Source organism: Nyctereutes procyonoides, unplaced genomic scaffold, assembly GCF_905146905.1.
Source record: "Nyctereutes procyonoides isolate TBG_1078 unplaced genomic scaffold, NYPRO_anot_genome, whole genome shotgun sequence".
NCBI lineage: Eukaryota > Metazoa > Chordata > Mammalia > Carnivora > Canidae > Nyctereutes > Nyctereutes procyonoides.
The window spans coordinates 15,878,194-15,893,710 of record NW_026575024.1 but is presented as its reverse complement, the minus strand read 5'-3'; the positions used below and the strand labels follow the sequence as shown (position 1 = coordinate 15,893,710).

Sequence of the window (15,517 nt, the reverse complement as noted above, 5' to 3'; positions counted from 1 at the left end):
GAGAGAGGCAGAGACATAGGCAGAGGGAGAAGCAGGCTCCATGCAGGGAGCCCCGATGTGGGACTCCATCCCAGGGCCCCGGGGTCACGACCTGAGCCGAAAGCAGGCTCTCAACCAAGAGCCACCCAGGGGGAGTGCTGAGAAGGCACACTCTTGTCCGAAGGCCAGCTCCGAGGTTTCTGCCTGACTCAGGGATTTAGAAAGGGGTTTAGGGCAGTTAACCAGTAAAGGGAATGCAGTGGCCCTAACACTTTTTGGTTACCTGCCAGCTTTACCAACACAGGTAAAGGGCTGGAAGGTTGTGCAAGGGGGCCTGGTTCCTTAGTGCCTGGGGTTTGTGCAAGGGGGTCTGGTTTCTGTTTTGTGAGGTGCAGAAGTGCTATGTTACTTCTAGGAAAGAATGCACAATCTATAGATACACAAAGAAAGGTTAGTTCATCAGTCTTTGGGCTCTGAGTGTTTCTGAAGTTTAGATTATGAGGTTGGCCTGAGGGGCCAAGGCGGCTTCAGCGAAGCTGGTTTTCCATTTAAGAAGTGATGTAAATTTCACTCTGGAAATTTAAGTAAAAACTGAAGGTCTATTTAAAGAAAAAATTTGAGAAATGATTCACATAGATACATAAAAGTGCAGGTGGTATGCAGATATGGCAACAGTAATGAGTGTTGTACAGAGAACGAAGAAGGGAACATTTACCTCGGAATATAAGAACCTCTAGAGTTTGGAATCCTAGAATATTAAGATTAGAAGAAGCTTAGAAATATATTTCAATCTGTTTTTTTTTTTTACAGAAATGGAAAAAGGCTCATAGTGAAATGGTTTACCCCAGGCCACAGAAAGGGCTGATGGCAGTGGAAGGAGAATTATTCAAACTTTCCCAATTCCCACCTGAGCCCTTCACCCCACCCCCATAACCCCTACCACTGAATACCTGCCCAAGTCAGGTTGCTTCTCCATCACTGAAAGTAACCCTTCCAAGTAACCCTTAAAATTCTTATGTCTTCCTATTTGGGTACTGCAGGACTGGGCTAAAGAAAGCTAAGACTGCGATAAAGTCCACAATCAAATCCCATCAGGAGCATACCTGTACTCAGAAAAGAATCAGATTTATTTATCTTGTTCAGCAAGGGAGAATTCACATCAGAGAAAACATGAGGTACCTTACTAAGAGGGAATTGGGAAGGGCTTATTGTAGGATTTGGGTTTGTGGTGGGTAACTAGAAGGAGGGTTTAAGCAAGTGGGGAACAGTTTTGAATTGGATTACAGTCGCAGGGGCAATTCAATGGTTAAGTATCTTATTAATAATTTTACCCAGGAGGTGGGAGGATTGAAGTGGGCCAGAATTATTATTGAGAAGGAAGCAGGACTTACTCATGTTAGGAGGAAATTGTCATTATTTGTGGTTCCACAGTGGCCTTGTCCTTGCCTTGTTCCAACTACAAAGTGGCCTTGTCTGAGATTTGTTTATCTTCCTTGAGTGCTATATACGTTCAGTAAGGAACATTGGGTCTGATAAAGTTTCATTTTCTCATCTGCCCATCTGTGGGATCCTGCCCATCTCTCAGTGTTTCTCACCCCAAGTGGTCGAGTGTACCTCCTCTAGGTGGCAAAAGTGGGGAAGCAGATCATCTGCTCCAATTTCCCACCTCATGCAGAAACCTCTCAGCAGCATCTCCTCTGGGTGAGGAGCCCCCTGCCAACCAACGCAGCCCCTCCTATCTTTACAAGTTGATTGTCAAAACTGGGTTGTTTTTTCCCTTGTAAGGGAGGAAATTTTTCTCTACCCCCTAGGTTCAGAGATGGGACAGGGGAGGCCTGGAGATTTTTTTTTTAATTTAAATTCAATTAATTAACATATAGTATATTATTAGTTTCAGAGGTAGAGTTCAGTGATTCATCAGTCTTATGTAATACCCAGTGCTCATTACATCACATGTCCTCCTTAATTTTCATCACTCAGTTGCCCCATCTCTCACCCTTTTCCCCTCTAGCGGCCCTCAGTTTGTTTCCTATGATTAAGAGTCTCTTATGGTTTGTCTCCCTCTGATTTTTTTTTCCCTCTCTGATTTTGTCTTGTTTTCTTTTTCCCTCCCTTCCCCTATGATCCTGTTGTATTTCTTAAATTCCACATGAGTGAAATCATATGAGAATTATATTTCTCTGACTGACTTATTCCTCTTAGCATAATACCTTTCAGTTCCATCTACCTGCTTGCAAATGGCAAGGTTTCATCTTTTGCTTGGCTGAGTAGTATTCCATTGTGTGTGTGTGTATATATATATCACATCTTCTTTATCCATTGATCTGTCTGTCCATCTGTCGATGGACATCTCAGTTCCTTCCATAGTTTGGCTATTGTGGACATTGGTGCTATAAACATTGGGGTGCAAGTGCCCCCTTGGATCACTACATTTGTATCTTTGGGGTAAAGACCTGGTAGTGCAATTGTTGGGCTCTATTTTCGACTTTTTGAGGAATCTCCATACTGTTTTCCAGAGTGGCTGCACCAGCTTGCATTCCCACCAACAGTGTAAGGGGGTGCCTCTTTCTCTACATCCTTGCCAACATCTCGTGTTTCCTGACTTGTTCATTTTAGCCATTCTGTCCAGTGTAAGATGGTATCTCATTGTGGTTTTGATTTGTATTTCCCTGATGCCAAGTGATGTTGAACATTTTTTTTCATGTGTCTGTTGGCTGTATGTCTTCTTTGAAGAAATGTCTGTTCATGTCTTCTGCCCATTTCCTGATTGGATTATTTGTTCTTTGAGTGTTGAAAATCTATAAGTTCTTTATAGATGTTGGATCCTAGTCCCTTATCTAATAAGACATTTGCAAGTATCTTCTCCCATTCTGTCAGTTATCTTTTGGTTTTGTCAACTGTTTGCTGTGCAAAAGTTTTTTATCTTGATGCAGTCCCAAGAATTCATTTTGCCTTTGTTTCCGTGTCTAGCAAGAAGTTGCTGCAGTTGAGGTCAGAGAGGTTGCTGCCTGTGTTCTCCTCTAGGACTTTGATGGATTCCTTTTTTTTTTTTTGGATTCCTTTTTTTATATATAAAATTTTTATTTTTATTTTTTTTAAGATTTTATTTATTTATTCATGAGAGACACAGAGAGAGGCAGAGGGAGAAGCAGGTTCCACGCAGGGAGCCCGACGTGGGACTCGATCCTGGGTCTCCAGGATCAGGCCCTGGGCTGAAGGCAGGCGCTAAACCGCTGAGCCACCCGGGCTGCCCCTTTGATGGATTCCTGTTTCACATTTAGGTTTTTCAACCATTTTGAGTATTTTTGTGTATGGTGTGAGGAAATGGTCCAGTTTCATTCTTCGGCATGTAGCTGTCCAATTTCCCAACACCATTTGTTGAAGAGACTTTTTTCCATTGGATATTCTTTCCTGGTTTGTCGAAGATTAGTTGAGCATAGAGTTGAGGGTCCATTTCTGGGTTCTCTATTCTTTTTCATTGATCTATGCATCTGTTTTTGTGCTAGTACCTTACTGTTTGATGATTACAGGCCTGGAGGCTTTTACATCATTCTGACAAAGGATGGTACATTTTAAACTTGCAGAGAAGCGATAAGATGATGAAAAGTTTAGGCTATGAGGGTGGCAGACTATGAGAAGGTAAATCTGGGAGAAATTAATGGAAGATAAGGATTGTTTTAAAAGGTTTGTTATATATAGATTCCTCTCACTGATAAAAAGTCTAGAATTGCTGCTTGTGATTAACTTCTGCTCTTCCTGTTGGAGAGGAGGGGGGCAACACCTTCACACACAGAAATTTATAAGGGTGCAGGCAGAGAACTTTTCTGTCTCTACTTCTCAATTGCTTTTAGCTCAAAATAATCTTTATGCCAAAGTGGCATATTCTGATTCATTACATTCTTATATATTGTTTGAAAAGATAACACATGTACTTGGTTTTTAAAAACACTGCATAGGGAATCCCTGAGTGGCTCAGCTGTTTGGCGCCTGCCTTCAGCCCAGGGTGTGACCCTGGAGGCCCCAGATGAGTCCCGCATGGAGTTCCCTGCATGGAGCCTGCTTCTCCCTCCTCCTGTGTCTCTGCCTCTCTCTCTCTGTGTGTCTCTCATGAATGAATAAATAAAATATTTAAATAAATAAATAAATAAATAAATAAATAAATAAAAATAAAAACACTGCATAAAAGTATAGTGAAAATGTATTATCTTACCCGGTCACCTCCCAGATCTCTTTACAAAGTTCATATATGCATATACCAGCATTACATGTATTATGTCATTCCCTTTCTACACGTGGTAGCATTCCAACCACATAGTGGTGCATATTGCTTTATTCATTTAACTTTTTTTATTTATTCAATAAATATTTACCAAGCTCTTACTATGTGCCGGGCAGTTCCCAGTGATGAGAAAACAGCAGGGAACAAAACAAAATGCCTGCCCTTAAAAGAGCTTCTGCTCTGGTGAAAAGAGACAAGCAATAAACAAATATAAAATGTCAGATAACTGACAAGAGGTGTGAAGAAAATAAAACAGGTGAGAACAGAGTTGGTGGGCGTCTACTATCTTGAGTAGGCGGGGCAGGTGTTTTTGAAGACTTGGGTGTTTATTTATTTTTTTTAATTTTTTATTTATTTATGATAGTCACAGAGAGAGAGGCAGAAGCAGGCTCCATGCACCGGGAGCCCGATGTGGGATTCGATCCCGGGTCTCCAGGATCGCGCCCTGGGCCAAAGGCAGGCGCCAAACCGCTGCGCCACCCAGGGATCCCGACTTGGGTGTTTAAACAGAGATACCAAAGAAATGAAGCAAGCTGCTCCAATATCTGATGGAAGTGTGGTCTTAACATGGAAGGAACAGTGAGCAGAAAGGCCACAAAACAGAAGCATGTGTTAAGTAACAAAATTCAACCAAGTAAATTTGAAGATCTGATTGACTTTACTAAGTGATTCATCAATCTAGTAGCACACATCTAGCACGTGGAGAGGCACTCCAAGGAATTACACAAAATGGAAGCAAGGAAAAGAGGAGCAAGAAAAGTCATTAGCAAAGGAAAGGGATTGTTCTAGGCCGGCCACTTTCTGAGGAAAAGCAAGTTTTCTTATCATGCAAATTACCTTGTTCTTTGGGGGATGGAGTGGTCCCAAGCCGCTTACCCTTTGGTGAGGATTGAAAAATTGAGGTTGAAACTGCAATTAGATTATATGTTGAGCACCCATTTGGGAATTCTGTCTAAGTGACACCATTTTGGGCCTGTGTTGTTGTTTTTCAAACACATGCTTTACTTAAAAACACAGCCAGTGTGACTAGAGCATGAACGAGAGGGAAAATGGTAAGAGATGAAGCTGAACATGGTAACAACTCTAGATTTTATTCTAAATGTGATGGAAAAACTGTTGAAAGGTTTTTTGTTGTTGTTGTTGAAAGGTTTTGAGCAGGGAAAGGACACGATCATACTTAGATTTTATTTTTTTAGATTTTATTTGAGAGAAAAGGGGGGGGGGAAGATAGAAGAGAGAAGCCCCATATGGGGCTCTATCCCAGGCGCCAGGGATCATGACCTGAGCCACCCAGGGGGTCCCACACTTATATTTTAAAAAGGACATTTTGGCTGCAGGGTGGAGAATAGACTGGGGCAGGGTTGGGTAAGGTGGGAAGTAAGAGTAGAAGCACAGAGGGGGCCCCTTAGCAGACCACTGGTGTAAGCACAGCGTGCAGATAGGTCTTGATCCAAACTGTATCCACATCTACTTCTGTCTCTCTTAATTCTTGCTATAAGTAATTCATTTTATGGGAGCAATGGATATCCTTTGTGCTCGCGTTCCAGTATATCTGCTGCAGGATTATTTCAAGAAATATAATTGCCGGTCAGAAGCTAAAGTAGACTTGCCATATTGAAATGAAATCTGATGATTTAATTGTCACGTTGAGCCCAAAGAAACAAGTTTATTCATTCTTTGCCACACAGCCCCTTCCGGGATTAAAGGGAAACGCATCTGCCGCTCCTCCTACATCAGTTTTCTCGACTTTAAATATTCCCAGTCTAGCAAGCTTCTGCCTATGGCCCGGTTCCCTCCTGGAACCGTCCCTGTATCTGATGACAGAGAAACTGAGGCAAAGACCGGCTCGGAGGTACAAGTCCCCATCCCTCCCCCGCCTTACTGCCTCCTTTTTCCTCACCGTCCCTTTCCTTTCCCCTCCTCCCCGGGCCCAGTTCCAGGCGGCCAGACCCCACCCTGGTCCCCGGGGGCCCAGGACCGCTACTCGCACTCCTTTTCCCTCCCCTGGCCGCTCGGGGGCCGCGGAAGAGGACGCGAACCTGCCGGGTCCCTTCCGAGCCGCCGTAGCTCCCGCCGCGGGTGTTCGGCAGCTCCGGTCGCCAAGGCAACGCGCTCCGCTGCGCGCTGCGGGCGCCGAGCAGCCCGGCGGAGGCGCTGCGGGCCGGCGGCCCGGGCTCGGCGAGGCGGCGGGGCGGCAGGTGAGCAGGGCCGGGCGGCAGTCGCGACCCAGACGCGCCCGCACCGGCGTCGGCTCGTCGGGCAGGCCGGGGGCTGGGGCGCGGGGGACCCCGGGAAGGAGGCTGGGGTCAGACCTTTATCCCCCTCCGCCGCGCCGGGGCGGCGCCCCCTCCTGCCTTTAGCCCTGCTTGGCTTTGGCTTGGAGTGCGCTCTAGACTGTTTTTTGTATTGGGAGCCCATTGCGTGGCCTGACCCCAAAGTTTCTTTTCTTTTCTTTTCTTTTTTTTTTTAAAGCCCCTTTAGTTTGGGGTTCGGGGAATAACTCAAAACTGAACAAAATGTATGTCTGTGTGACTCTCCTGGGGCCAGAGAGGATTGACTTCATTGTGCATCAGTTTTCCCATCTGCTAAATGGGCATAATAATAGTCTCATAAGGCACACGAAAGTCATATTTAAAACTCTCGCAGGTAAGTCCTCAATATCTTGGAGCTTTTTATCATTACTACTACCACTACAAGGAAGTCCATCATTGAGCCTGTATTGTGTCATGGCCTGGGCAGATCGCCAGGGGTAAAGTGAATGAGACATCTTGTCCTCAGGGAACTCCGCAGTTCTAAGGTATAAATAAGAATTCCTTGCAATTTGAGCTATGGTTTTGGACATGCAAGGGACTGTGAATGCACAGAGAAAGCAGTTAACCTAGATTTCAGGAAATGAGGCTAGAGAGGGTGGTCAAAGGGAGATTCTAAAAGAAGATGATTTCCAAAATGAGACATGAAGGCTGTCTGTGAAGGCCAGATGAGGCTGGTGAAGTGCAGTGTGTTCCAGGCAGGCAGAGAGAGCTGCTTGTGCAAACCTCAGAGGATAAGACTGCAGGCTTATGGGGCCTCTGCGAGGATTTCGTAGGCTGGGTAGAGACGGGATTCCAGAAGCCAAGTGTTCTGGCCAAACAGTGTTTGAAAGATAAGTAGGTGTCCCTTCTGAAAGACTTTCTTGTATCTCCTTGTGAGTTTTGAAGATTTTGGATTTTAGCTTGGGGGCATTGAGGAGCCCCCAAGCTTAAAATCAAAGGATTTTAAGCAGCCAGGCAGTGTGTGTTGCATGTGTTTGATCAGAGGTACGGTTTCAGAAAGATCAGGGTTTTTTTTGTCTCTTGGTCTTCATTACTTCAATCTGGTTTTCATTATGCAGCCATTCATTTATGGTGATTCAAAAAAATATTTATTAAAAGATTTATTTATTTACTGGGTGCTGTGTGCCAGGGATTGTTGGGGGGGGGCAGTAAGGACTCAGATCCCTGCCCTCATGGCATATATTCCAGACACGTTCCAGGGTATATTTGTGGGGTACAGATATAAATCCAGTACCACTGGAACTTAATATTGGAAGAGAATCATCAAGAGAGATTGAAAAAAAAAAAGAAAAAGAAAAAGAAAAAAGGGAGACCTAGGCCACTGTGTTGCACACTCTTGGATGAAGAGTTCACTTAGTCTATACTAAGAAAGAATGGCCAGAGAAGTAGGAGGAAAACTAGGAGGATGTAGTAATGAAAGCCAAAGGAAGATTTTAATTTTGCTGGATGCTGCTTAAGTTTCAAGTAAAAGAAGTTAAACATTAAAATGTGTCCTTCGGATAAATAAATATGGAGGTCACTGGAGACCTAATTGAGCAGATTTGGTGAAATGGTGGGGGCGGAATCTAGAATATCGGCAGCTTCCAAAGGTTCAATGTAATATATCAGTGGGATGAGGAGAGAGTGGGATGTGAGAAAGTAAAGACAAAGTGTAGGCAGCTCACAGGAGTTTGGCTGTGAAGGGAGAGAGAGAGAAGGCTGGAGAGTGACTGGGGAATAAGGTGAAGTCTTAAGCATGAGAGAGATGTGAGCAGATTTAAACGCTGATGGCAAAGAGCCAGTAGTGAGGGGAGAGACTGAGAAAATACGCATGAAAGGGGGGAATCGATGGCACTACTTTCCTGAGAAGGGAAGAGTGGATGACATCCACAGCACAGATCCTTTAACTGCAACAACAACTGCAAAATAAATAAATAAAAGGTCTGAGCGTGGAGAGAAAGTTGTATTTTCACTATCGTGAGATACTAGACATTTATTGAACTAATATATGTGTTAAGCACTTTTCCTGCACTAGTCTCAATTAGCAATGTGATCTTGACAACAGTCCTGTGAGATAGCCTCTAGTATGATTCCTAGTCTATGGATGAGAAAATTGAGGGGTAAAATGCTTACTCCAGATCATACAGGATTTGAACCCAAGTCTGCCGGAACCCAGAGCTTTTACTTTTAATCACAATGATATGAGGATCTGCTGAGAAGATTCAAGATAATTAATTTAAAAATAATTAGATATAATAAGGTTCGTAAACAAGATGGTAGGACATAGACAAAAAGCAAGAGCTTTATACAAGCAGTAATAGAAGATGTATTGTAGATGACATGAAAATAACAACATGAAAAATAAATATATGGGAACAAACTTTCAAATAAATGTGCCCAGGCTAGCCACATAGAACAAGAGTGGCTGGAGGGGAGGGTGCTGGGTACTGATGGGTCTTTGGATAAGGAGGAAATATTTTTCCTTTTGTAAACTTGGGGTATTGATACCAGAAACCGGTCACATAAAACAAAATGAATGTCTATAATAAGACATAATGAGAAAATACGCAAGCTGTTGACTGTGATGTTTATATTATACAAAAAGCTGAAGACTGGTTAAATTATGGTGCAATCATATGATATATAGTGTAAGCCATTAAAAAAGAATGAGGTGGGAGCTATATATATGAGAAAGATGTTTGCATCGTATGATTCAGTGTGAAAAGCTCATTACAGTACAGTGTGTTCCTATTTTTGTTTTTTTAAGTATATACATATATACCTATAGGGAATAATGTCTAGAAAGATTAGTTCTTTTTAAAAATTTTGAATTGTGGCAAAATACCCATACCATAAAATTTGCCACTTAAACATTTTTAAGTGTATAGTTCAGTACTTTTAAGGATGTTCACATTGTTGTGCAACAGATTCTAGAATTCTTTCTTCTTGTAAGACTGAAACTCTATTTCCATTGAACCTTTTCCTCATTTCCCCCTCCCCAACCCCTGACAACCACCCTTCAACTTTCTGTTTCTATGAATTTGACTAAATTTATATAAATGGAATCATACAATATTAGTCTTTGTACAACTGACTTATTTCAGTTAGCATAATGTCATCAAAGTTCATCCGTGTTGTATCCTGTGTCAGATTTCCTTCCTTTTTAAGGCTGAATAATATTTTATTGTAGGTACATATGCATTTTGTATATACACTGTACATATAAACATTTTGTGTATCCGTTCCACAGATGAGCACTTGGGTTGCTTCCACCTTTTGGCTGTTGTCAGTAATGGGGCTATGAACAGGAGTGTACTAGAAAGATAAGTTCTGTGTGTCTGTGTCAGGAGATCATGGGGAGACTTTTATTCCTTTCCTTATTGCCGCCTTTTTCTTTTTTTTATGAGCATGAATTGCTTTTGTAATCAGAAAAAGCAATAAGGATATGTCCTGTTTGGGGAGATGGGGGGAGTAAAGGTTAAAAAAAAAAAAAAGGCCTGATCTTGGGCAGTGGCAGCAGATTTGGGAGACATTTCAAGAGAATTAACAGGACTTGACCAATAAAGGTAAGATAAGGGAGAGGAGAGTGGAAGACTGGCTATGCCAGTGGTGAGAAGGGACATTAGTCCTGGCTGGGCTTAGACTAGGGGAAAAGAGAGGATGCAAGGCTGGAGAGCCACCTGAGTCTTTGTCCGGGAATTTGGACTTTTTCCTGAAAGCAGAGGGAAGCCATTGAAAGGAAGGAAAATGACTTACCCAGAAATTGCGTTATAGAAAGATCACCCTGATTCCCTCCAACTCATTCTGCAAACTGAAGCCAGCCAGTGCCAAGTTTCCCTTTGTGTTACTTAGGCTTGGACCTCTGCTAATTTCCTTTTATTTGAGATGAAGCATTCGTGTTGAAAGATATATATCCATTCTCCTAAAAGCTCCTGGAATATTTATTCAAAGTCCTGTTTAGATGACATTGATTTCTTTTTTTTTAATTTTTTTTAAATTTTTTATTTATTTATGATAGTCACAGAGGGAGAGAGAGAGAGGCAGAGACACAGGCAGAGGGAGAAGCAGGCTCCATGTACCGGGAGCCCGCCGTGGGATTCGATCCCGGGTCTCCAGGATCGTGCCCTGGGCCAAAGGCAGGCGCCAAACCGCTGCGCCACCCAGGGATCCCCAGATGACATTGATTTCTAATTATGTTCAGTTTTATCTCAATAACACAGTCTCCTGTAAATTTACTTTCTACCTTTAGCAGAGGAAGTATGAATAATTGGTAAAGTAAACAAGAAGTATAATTAACTCAAGTTAGAGGACTTCAATTTATTGCTAATAAATTTTGACACTCTCCGTTTGGAAGAAAAAGGCCAATGTACAGTAAACATTGTCATATTAAGGAGATATGTACTGGAAAATTCTAATAGACTTGGCTCTTTACCTATTTCTACTCTGACAAAACTAATCTCTGCTTCCAGAGCATCACAGAGAGAGGGAACTATTATGCTAACATATGTAAGAATTTTGCAGTTTATAAGGGCTGGATTTTCAAAAGATGTGAATCCATGATCTCATTTCATTCCTCCTCACAGTTGTGTGAGGCAGGGATTATCATTCCCATTTTCAGATGAGAAAATTAGAGATCAGAGGATTCAGGAGACCTCCAAAGTCCTACATCTACTAAACTCTGGAGTTTCAATCTGGGTTTTTCTTTTTTTTACATTATAGTTTCTTAATATGGAAATTTTAAAATATATTCAAAAGTATATAGTTAATACCAGTATACCCATACCCCAGCTTCAGTAGTTATCAGCATATGGTCAATTTTATTCTATCTGTAATCTTCACTCCCTCCCCGCCTTGGATCGTTTTTTGCACCTTGTATTATTTTAAAGCAAATCTTAGCCAATTTATCATTTTGTCCGTAGATGCTTCAATATTCAGCTAAGAGAGGACTCCCCCTCCCCCGCTCCTTTTCCTCTATCTTCGTAAACCATTATCACACCTGAAAAACGAATAGTTGTAACTCCTAAAAAATACTAATACTTACTTGGCATTCAGATTTTCTCAACTATTTCATAAAAGTCTTTTTACAATTGTTTTGTTTAAATTGGGATCCACCTATTAAATCTGGTTGATAGTCTCTTAAGTCTTTTAATTTCTCCTCTCCTTTTTTTTCCTATTTCCCTTTTATTCGTTGAAAAAGGAGGTCATTTGTCCTGTACAACTTCTCTTTCACATTCTGAATTTGGCTGATTGCCACCTCTTTTTTAATGTGCCCCTCCCTTCCCTTTATTTTTGTGGCTGTTATACTTTATAGGTAGTGCTATGCATCTCATCAACAGATAGTGAAGTCTAGTTTTCTCACTGGATGTGATTTTATGATTGATCACGGGGTTCAGGTGTTGTTAGCATGGTCCATTTGTTATGTTTCTCATCAGTCTTTTGCAGAATGGTTTTAGCAGCTATCCGTGGTCATCGTCCAGATCTATTATTTCTTTGGGGGTCAGAAAATGAATCTAGGTTTTCTGATGCCAAGTCATATACTCTGTTAAATCCCACTGTTTCCTTAATAAGGGAATGTTTTGCACACTGACCTATATTCTCTGCTCTGATAGGTGGAGAAAAATCACTCAATTAATAATTCAGCTTAATATATATATGTGTGTGTGTGTGTGTATATATATATACACATATATATGTATATACATATATATGTGTATATATTTAAATAGAGCCCATGTGCTGTGTCCAGTACTCATGGCTCACAACATTGCTTTCCTGGGTTGGTCTTATGTGTTGGCAAAACCACTGATTGCCTACATCAGTGGTTTTCAAACTGCATGTTGTTCCACATGAATATGTTAAAGAATTATTTGGGGGATTTCTTTTCTTTTTTTTTTTAATTTTTTAATTTTTTATTTATTTATGATAGAGAGAGAGAGAGAGAGAGAGAGAGAGAGAGAGAGGCAAAGACATAGGCAGAGGGAGAAGCAGGCTCCATGCACTGGGAGCCCGACGTGGGATGCGATCCCGTGTCTCCAGGATCGCGCCCTGGGCCAAAGGCAGGCGCCAAACCGCTGCGCCACCCAGGGATCCCAGGGGGATTTCTTTTTTAATGAAAAACCAGAACAGAAAGAACAGGAAAAAAAAATCAGAGTGCATCTCATATAGTAAAAATAAGCTTTGGTTTGTAAGGTTTTTGTTTCAGCTCTTTTTAGGTATCTCTGAGGCATGATGTAGAATGTATTTCTTATTAAGGTCTTGGTCAAACCAAATTGTTCCAGTGTTCAGATGACTATCCTGAGTTATAGCAAGTTTCTCATTTAAGGGTTGAGTTATGTTCAAATGTGTTACTTGTGAAATAGTACAGTATGTTGATCAATTTTAGAATTTCCTTTAAAGGCTTTTTTGGGTGACTGTCAGTTAGCCAAAGTTACATTACCCCAGTGACCCAATCCTCTAGTATTGAGGTTGAAGAAATGTGAATTCTTCAGAGATTATTTTTTTCTTAAGATTTAATTTTTTTTTTTTATTTGAGAGAGAGCACAAGCAGGGTGGAGAGGGAGAAGCAGACTCCCCGTTGGGCAGGGAGCTGGATGCGGGCCTGGATTCCAGGACTCTCTGATCATGACAGTAAACCAAAGGCAGATGTTTTAACTGATTGAACCACCCAGGTGCCCCTACAGTTAACATTTTAAAGCTGTGGCGATAGAGATGGAATGAGTAAGTAGCTCAGAATTAGCCAGTAAGTGGAGGAGCAAAATTTCAAGGGTTTATCAAATCCTGGAAATATTCTGAATAAATGTGTAATGCTGAGTAAGTTCCTTAATAATAGTACCTACTGCATGGGATTGTTATAAGGTTTGAATATGTAGTTAAAGCAATGAGCATAGTACCTAGTAAAAGCACTTAGCACAGCTTTCCACAAGAACCACTCAGTAAATATGAGCTATTATTATTTCTTTTTTAAAATAATGAACCCAGGATGCCTGGGTGGCTCAGCGGTTTAGCAGCTGCCTTCAGCCGTAGTCCTGGGATCGAGTCCTGCATCCGGCTCCCTGCATGGAGCCTGCTTCTCCCTCTATCTCTGCCTCTCTCTCTGTGTCTCTCATGAATAAATAAATAAAATATTTAAAAGAAAATAACCCATTTTCCTTTATGTCTCTCTTTTTTTTAAAGATTTTATTTATTTATTCATGAGAGACAGAGAGACAGAGAGAGAGAGAGAGAGAGAGAGACTGGCAGAGACACAGGCAGAGGGAGGAGCAGGCTCCATGCAGGGAACCTCATGTGGGACTCTATCCTGGGTCTCCAGGATCATGCCCTGGGCTGAAGGCGACGCTAAACTGCTGAGCCACCCAGGCTGCCCTATGTCTCTTTTTAACCTTTCCTTATTCCAGAAATGATTAAAGCTGTATAACAAGGATTCTTTTTTATTATTGTTTAGATATAATTGATGTATATTGTTGTATTAGTTTTAGGTAGGCAACATAATGATTTGGCTAATATTATGAAATGATTACCACAATAAATTTAGTTAACATCCATCAACACACACAGTTACAAATTTTTGTTTTTCTTGTGATGAGAATTTTTAAGATTTACTCTCTTAGCAACTTTCAGATCTACAATACAGTATTGCTAACTATAGTCCTCATGCTGTATGTTACATTTCTAGGATTTATTTTATAACTGGAAATTTGTGCTTTGACTACCTTTACCTGTTTTGCCATCCCTACCCCGTATGTCTGGCAACCACCAATTTGTTCTCTGTATCTATAGTTGTTTGTTGTTGTTGTTGTTGTTTTTTTAAGAAGGAAAGTGTTCTCCATATATAAGTGAGCATACATGGTTTTGTTCTATGGCTTATTTCGCTTAGCATTATGCCCTCAGGGTCCATCCGTGTCGTTGCCAATGATAGGAATTCTTTCTATTTTATGGTTGAATAATAGTGCATTGTGTATATATACCATATTTTCTTTATTCTTAGGTCAGTGAACACTTAGGTTGCTTCCATGTCTTGGATATTATAAATAATATTGCAGTGAACATGGAAGTGCAGATATCTTTTCAAAATAGAGATTTCATTTCCTTCAGATCAATACTTAGAATTCCTGGATCATATGGTAGTTCTATTTTTAAGTTTTTGAGAAACCTTTATAGTGTTCCCATAGTGGATGTACCGATTTACATTCCCACCAACTGCATAAAGCATTTTTTCTTCTCCATATTTTTGCCAAAATTTGTTATCTGTTGTCTTTTTGAGAAAAGGCATTCTAACAGGTATAAGATGATACCTCATTGTGGTTTTGATTTGCATTTCCCTGATGATTAATGATATTGAGCACCTTTTTATGTATGTGTGGGCCATCTATATGTCTTCTTTGAAAAAACATGTATTCAGATCCTCTGCCCATTTTTTAATTGTATTGAGTTTTTTTTCTATTTAGTTGTGTGAGTTACTTGTATATTTTGCGTATTAACCCTTTATCAGATATGAAATTTGCAAATATTTTCTCCTGTAGGTTGCCTTTTAGTTGTGTTGATGGTTTTCTTTGCTGTGTAGAAACTTTTTAGTTTGATATAGTCCTACATGTTTATTTTTGCTTTTGTTCCCTTTGCTTTTGGCGTCACATCCAAAAAAATCATCATCAAAGACCAATGTCAAGGAGCTCACCTGCTATGTGTTAGGAGTTGTATGGCTTTAGGTCTTACGTTCAAATCTTTAATCCATTTTAAGTTGATTCTTGTGTGTAGTGTACGTGGCCCAGTTTTATTATTTTATATGTGGCTGCCCAATTTTCCCAAAACCATTTATTAAAGAAACCATCCTTTCCATTGGCTCCTGGCTCAGCAGGGAGTCTGCTACACCCTCTCCTTGTGTTCTCTCTCTCTGTCTCTCTCTTTCATGTGAATAAATAAAATCTTTTAAAAATATATCTAAGTTTTCTCTTTTTTAAATTTTTTTTTATTT

At 40.9% G+C, this 15,517-nt stretch overlaps 1 protein-coding gene across 5 annotated transcripts in view; it reads left to right on the top strand.

Moving 5' to 3' along the window:
- The first annotated feature begins 6,088 nt into the window (after window positions 1-6,088).
- PKIG (cAMP-dependent protein kinase inhibitor gamma) overlaps window positions 6,089-15,517 on the top strand; it is a 94,952-nt gene continuing 85,523 nt past the window's right edge. Inside the window, exon 1 of one of the 5 annotated variants that reach the window (XM_055300887.1) lies at window positions 6,089-6,110. The gene's annotated coding sequence lies outside the window, so the exon portion shown is untranslated. Of the gene's footprint in view, window positions 6,111-6,322; window positions 6,457-6,884; window positions 6,905-15,517 lie in introns of those variants that run through there. The other 4 variants (XM_055300860.1, XM_055300906.1, XM_055300877.1 and 1 more) reach the window with 4 other exon arrangements.